Source organism: Orbicella franksi, chromosome 5, assembly GCF_964199315.1.
Source record: "Orbicella franksi chromosome 5, jaOrbFran1.1, whole genome shotgun sequence".
Classification (NCBI taxonomy): Eukaryota; Metazoa; Cnidaria; class Anthozoa; order Scleractinia; family Merulinidae; genus Orbicella; species Orbicella franksi.
In genome coordinates, this window is record NC_138149.1 from 22,310,799 (window position 1) to 22,317,697 (window position 6,899).

Here is a 6,899-nt window from a genome sequence, read left to right on the forward strand (position 1 = left end):
GAGGGGGGGGGGCTAGTGTCAACGACGGGATTGACCCGAAAGAATTCACCCTTCATTACATCACAGTCGATCAGGTGATCTGCCTAGTCTCCAAACTTGGTCCGGGGGCCTTCATGGCCAAATTTGATGTGGAGGCCGCCTACCGCAACGTGCCCGTACACCCTTCCCACCGCGTCCTTCTGGGGATGAAGTGGCGCGACCAATTCTACGTGGACCTGGTTCTCCCCTTTGGCCTTCGATCGGCTCCATTTATCTTCAACTCCATCGCAGACATGGTGGAGTGGATCCTCGTCAATTCCTACCAGATTCCAGATCTCCATTACTTGGACGACTTCATTACTGCAGGCCCCGCCTAGTCCCTCCAGTGCGCACAGAATTTGGCTACTGCTCTGGAAGTGTGTCAACGGCTTGGTCTACCGTTGCATCCTGGCAAGTGTGTGGGCCCCTCTACAGTGCTCGTTGTCTTGGGTATTGAGCTCGACTCTGTCAACCAAGTGGCACGTCTCCCCCAGGAGAAGTTGTTACCGCTGCAAAATCTGATCGGTTCTTGGCTTCCTCGAAAATGGTGCAACAGACGTGAGCTTGAATCCCTTATTGGACACTTGCATCACGCTGCCAAGGTGGTCTGGCCGGGAAGGACATTCTTACGCCGCATGATTGATCTGTTATGCTGCTTTCGGAGGAGAGATCACCCCATTCGTCTTAACCGAGAATTTCATCTGGATCTTCTATGGTGGCACCAGTTCTTCGAGGATTGGCACGGCGTTAGCTTCTGGCTCTTCCCAGGACTGCTGCCCGAGGCTGTCATTCGATGCTGCAGGCTCGATCGGCTATGGAACGTACATGAAGGGCCACTGGTTTGCTGGCTCCTGGGCTCCGTCCCAGCAGCCACAGTCTATTGCCTGCAAGGAGCTCTTCCCTATAGTTCTCGCAGCTCATGTCTGGGGACATTTTTGGGTCTAAAAACATGTCCTGTTCCGCTCTGACAACGACGCGGTAGTCCACATCTTAAATACCAGAACGTCAAAAGTGCCTTGTCTAATGCGGCTGCTGCGCAATCTGTTATTTTCCGCTGCGCGTCACAGCTTCTCCTTTTCGTCCCAACATGTATCTGGTGTTAACAATTGTAATCAATTAGCTGATGCCTTATCTCGTTTCAATTGGCAGGAATTTCGGCGCTTGGCCCCGGATGCGCAGCCTCTTCTCACGGTGGTTCCCCTCGATCTCCTGGCAGATTTGACATCTCCGCCTTAGAACAGCAGTGCTACTTCTTCTTGACCCAGGGCCTTGCCCCCTCTACGCGTCGATCTTATGCATCGGCCCAAGCTCAGTTTATCTCTTTCTGCACTCAACTTGGTAAGCTCCATTCCTCGGGTTTTCCGTGTCCTGCTGATGAATGGACGCTGTGCCTTTTCGCTACTTTCTTGGCCAAACGAATTCAGCACTCCTCCATTAAGGTCTACTTGTCTGGGGTTAGAGCACTCCACATTGAACAGGGGTTTCCAGACCCCCTTGCCAACCGTCTCCGCCTTCAGAGGGTGGTCCGCGGTGTCAAGCGCTGCTAGGGCTCCTCTTCTTCATCCCGCTTGCCTATTACTGATGACCTGATGTTACTGATTTGGCAGTCTCTGGATCTTCGTCTCCCAGATCACCTCATGTTCTGGGCTGCTTGTTCCCTTGCGTACTTTGGCTTTGGCTTTGTCCACATTGGCCTTGGCCGGCCCCCACTCTGCGCGGTCCACTCAGTGATGACATATCTCGCTAACAGAGGCGACGTTCCAGGTCCCTTGTTCCTCTTCCACAATGGGCAGCCTCTTTCGCGTGCTTTGCTCACGGACTGGCTTCGGCAGATCCTGGCCTCCGCGAACATTCCAGGCAACTTCTCTAGCCACAGTTTCCGCATAGGGGCTGCCACTGTGGCGGCACGCAATGGAGTTCCTGTTCACCTAATACAAGCCTTGGGTCGCTGGTCAAGCTCCGCCTATCAGCTTTACATCAGGACCCCCTCAGAGTCTTTAGCAGCCCTCTCCACTAAGCTGGCGTCTTCTCAGTGGCCATCAATCCCCCACTAGGGCTGCATCCACTTCCACTGGCTGTGGACTACCAGATCATCGGGCTATTGTCAGGCCATTTGCCCCGCAGCACAGCGAACTTGCCCCCCAGCCAGATACCCTTCGCGGTTCTTGTGCCATTTTGCTCAACGCTGGCTTAGGCTTCGCTGGTCACCCGCTTCGCCTCTTAATGCCTGCGTCTTGCTTCCTCTTCAGAGCGCCCTTAGCGTCTTGGCCTGCAGTATCAGGTGGACGTTTGCATGGTCAGGTGTGTGCTGCTCCTTTTTCCCTTTGTTTGTGTGGGGGTAGGTGCTTGGGGTGTATTTGGGGATTGGAGGTTCCAGGTCACCCTGTTCTCGGGTCCCTCCATTCTCCAAGCACCTGGAGAAAGGTTTTCCTTTGGGTGGTTCCCGCTTCCAGGGTTGCCATGGATACCTCCCCTTCCGCATACGGCTTCTGCTCCCCGCTAACCTTTCAGGCATCAGTTCCCAAGCTCATCTATCTGTGATGAGTTTAAATGTGGCTAAATATGATTTAGGCAAAGTTAGACTCAAACCAATGCAGTCAGCGGTTTCCCCTTTTACGGTACGTGACTTGCGGGGCGGCCCTTTGGAGATTTGCAGGGCTGTTGTCTCACATTGCATTGCACGTATTGTGCTACCAGCTGATCGTTGCGGATCGTTTGCTTGTACTTTGGCGAATCTTTGCGGATTCTCGCCCCTTCCCGTCCCTCCCTCTTGGTTGCTGGTCTCTAGGTAAGTACGGGTCAGGTAAGTTGTTTCCACTGATTCAATCAGTGTGACGGTGCCAGTTAGCGGCTGCTTTTGGGGGTGGTTCCCGCTTCCAGGGTTGCCATGGATACCTCCCCTTGCGCATACGGCTTCTGCTCCCCTGCTAACCTTTCAGGCACCAGTTCCCAAGCTCATCTATTTGTGATGAGTTTAACCCTTGCATAATCTTTTTGTCACACCTTTGGCAGTATTCATATTCGTCTAGTGTCAGTAGGACGATCACAGCTAATCTTCTTTACATATCCAAGAACTTTGAAGTTGAGTAAGGTGGCTCTATCGTTTGAAGCTGTACAAACTAAGTTGATATCTCTGCCTGGGAACTTGGCAATCATTAACGACCCGTTAACTGGTAGCAAAACTTGCGCATGCCAGAAATTACAATGATAATTATTGCTTAAGACAATCCGCCTGTTATAGTCTAGCCTATTTTTAATGTAGTCTATTTTAGACCCATCTATCGTAACAATTTACAAATGTGAAAGATGCGATCCTCACTTGGTTACTTGGTTTTAATGAATCTTCCTTGTTTTTAACTAGGGTAGATCGCGGGATTCGGGAGGGTGTATCATTTTATAATAGGAGGAGCTTATAGAGGCCGGAGTCATTAAGAAAGGAACGGAAAAGGAGATTAAAAGGTTACCCTAAAATGAACCTCTTTAGATTTTCAAGGGGACAGTCGTGCTGGAAATGTGCTGCGTCATTTTAGTAAATGAATATTTAAAATGGAACGCCTTAATCGTCAATCTAGTCGTGAAAATGTTACTGGCCCATCCAGCGGCACATTTTTAGTGGCCATTAGAAAGAAACACCCCTCCCCCCGGGACAGAGTAATCTCCAGCCCAGTAGTCATCATCATTCACCAACCAACCAGTCTTAAAAAAAACCTGAGAAACTAATAAAGACATCAACAACGCTTAGTCAAAGGCCTTTAGTCCCGGGGAGATACTACCTTGTTTGACCCATATAGGTATGTGCGGCCCCAAAGGGTATGGTATTTTAGCCGGTTTGGTCGTAATAGGGTGTAGATTTTGGCCATTTTGGTCACAAATAGGGTGTGGGTTTTGCACTCAAGTCTTGAATTAGGTAGGCAATTAGGTCTGAACTAGGGAACTAATTATAAGGCAGGTCTGAAAAGGGGTATTAATTTAACGTTTAGGTCTTAAATAGGGTATCGAAGTTTTCGTTGGGTCACAAATAGGGCATAGAAAATCGGAGATTTTGGTCTTAAATTGGGTAAGGGTTTTGCGAAGCGGTACGCACACCCACATCCAATTTTTCTGGGATTACCTTTCCCGGGTCTTTAGCCAATGTTCTCTTCTTTGTGGGAGACCTTACTCAAGTTAGCTTGTCTCTTGTGTGTCCTCAGAAATGAATTAGTGCAGGAAATCGTATGAATTGGAGCAGATTTACACTACGAATGATATTTGAAAATCCTCTCAAACTGCAGGAGCCTTTGTTCCAGTGTAATTTCAAAGAATTTTTAAATAACACGAGTAGTGTAAAACCTCAATTGCTGGAGCTTTCATACGATTATTCATATATCAAATGAGCCTTAATTAATGTATGAACACGCCCACATTAATTTGCACCGAGTGCAGTGGTAAATTTGCCTGCTCTCAGCTAATCACAATGAAGTAATGTTCTCAGTCCATGTGCCCGGTTGTGAATGATGTAGTTGTAAGCTCGAATACCCTCAGGAGTAATTGGGTCGATAGGCTTCTTTTGATATGCTAAACTCAACTTGACAAGCTTAACGACATCAACAACAGAGATTCGACAGAGATGAATAAAAATGCTTTTCAATTTCCTTCGCTTGTGTCCTCCAGGCCTCGCTACCAAGCTGAATTTCAACTTATCAAAAGGTGTCCATTTTTTTTTTTTTTGGACATGGCATGGAGTGCCTGGTGGCAGGAATAATATTGTTGATGCGACGTCATTCATAGCTGTAAGTTTGAAGTTGAACCTCAGAATAACGAAAGATAGTTCAAGATGGCTGGGTACGAGCTATAGCTGATGGCAAATGACTGAAAAGACACATCTAAGCCAGTGATTTGACTTAATTCGAGTGATTCCTCTTGTTGCTCGAGATTACCGAGTTCCAGATAAGAGAGGTTCAACTGTACACTCATCAGTAACAGACCCATTATTCATACCTATTGAGTTGGTTTTTTTTTTCCCTACCCGATTAACTAATCTTTCTTGGTCCTGGTGAATTCTAAAATACTCCTCGGTCAGTTTTAGTTAAAGGACCCTAACCAGCCTCCGCCATTTTCTAAGCCATCTAAATTATTGCCCTTGCATGGTGAAGCGAAATCTTATTGCTTTACTGAAGTTTTGTTCCTGAAAGTCTGTTTAATTACCTTTAGAAGTTTCGCAGTGATTACCTTCGTCTCGACATACTTCCACAGAATTCCACTGTGTCCCAAGTATTGCCTTCATATATCATTAAAATATAAAAGTGGCTAAACATTGCCTACATGTTTCTGAAGGCCTTTCTAGCTTTTAACATTACGTAGGGCAGTGTTGTCGTTTCATGTTCACCATTATTTCAAGGTAACTCAATTAAATTTCATTCTCCTCCCCCCCCCCCCCCCCCAATTCCAAATGGCGTCAAACTCCCCACCCGTAATAACAAACACTGACGTAACCTCCCATTTCCCTGGGCACATCAATTAGTTAAATTCCCGGGATATGCCCGATCAGGGAGATGTTGATGTCTCTATTTCAGCGGTACATTAATATACGACCGGTATAAATTGTTGATTTGGAATTGCTAGTCCAGATTTGATGTATTTTAAGCGGTAAGGACATAAAATGACTCGTTTCCCATCGCGTGAAAGACCAATTTCTTTCTTCAAAAACTTACAAAAATCGTTTTTGATCCACTCTCTGCTCCCGTTTCGTGTGACGCAGGGGTAATACGCTTAAAATACATCTTCAGGTGACTCTGACATTGAACCTCGTAACGACGTCGTTCAAAACCTACCTCGAAGATAATTAACTGACCGACCGACTGAATTTTGTAAGAGAGAGGGTGATGGGAATCAAAACACTTTAGGGTAGGGCTTAATCACTTCATGAGGGTTCGTTTGTATGAGGAGCTGTTCAATATATTTTAGTGGCGATGGACAATTTAATCAGTGTTAGCAAAGCCGCTACTTCAAGCCCTTAAAGATTTACTTCGGTGAATAACGCAGAGGTGTTTACACTGTTCCCGTTGTTGAGACGTTTAACGAACAAAATGCGTAACCCTTACATTAAATTTGCGTAGATAATGTCGACAATATGGACGACAACAAACCATCAGTTTTCCACCTCCTCGCCTCGGCGTCCGCATTAACGACGTTCTACTGTATTTTATTTTGCCGAGTCCTCCACAATATTTTTTAATTGGTTTTATCGCACAAAATTCACTCTTCGAGTTCTCAACGCTGTCTTGGGTTTGCTGTGATCTAAGAAGCTTTGTGGCTTCCTGTAAGTTTCTGTACTAGGAAGAAATCCTTGTGAAAATATTTAGCTGATTCCTAACCTTCGGTTCGAGAGCAGGGTAGAATAAACTGGTATGAATGTCAAGATCTTGGTTCATTGTGTGAGCGTTGGTCTCCCACCCTACCCTCCCTCTTTCGTTCAACAAGGGCGTTTTGCATCCGTGTCAAGACGAGTCTACTTGCGAAACCATTCATATGAAGATTAATTTTGCCTCTGTAAGTTCATTTTCATGCAAATCAAACATTTTCATAAGGTTTTGCACGAAGACTCGTTTTGAAACAGAGGCACAAGGAAACTCAGAAATAGCCTATTTTCTTCAAAAGGCCTAGTAGTATAATAGAGACTTCACTCAACAAGCAATAATTTATAGTAATGATCTCAACACTACACTAAAAAAAGAGTGGAATATGAAACTTTCAAATAATACTGACAATACTATGAAGTGTAAATCCTTACTTTAGGAGTAATCATACATATTATTAGTTGTTTTTCACGAATCTTCAAGTTTACACTTTCAAACTCATTTCAAAGTATGACCAACAGTTCGAAAACAAACAAAAAAACTAGC

General features: G+C 45.8%; 1 pseudogene; it reads left to right on the forward strand.

Moving 5' to 3' along the window:
• Positions 1–10: 10 nt before the first annotated feature.
• On the forward strand, positions 11–3,038 carry LOC145487208 (uncharacterized; annotated as a pseudogene).
• Positions 3,039–6,899: the final 3,861 nt, after the last annotated feature.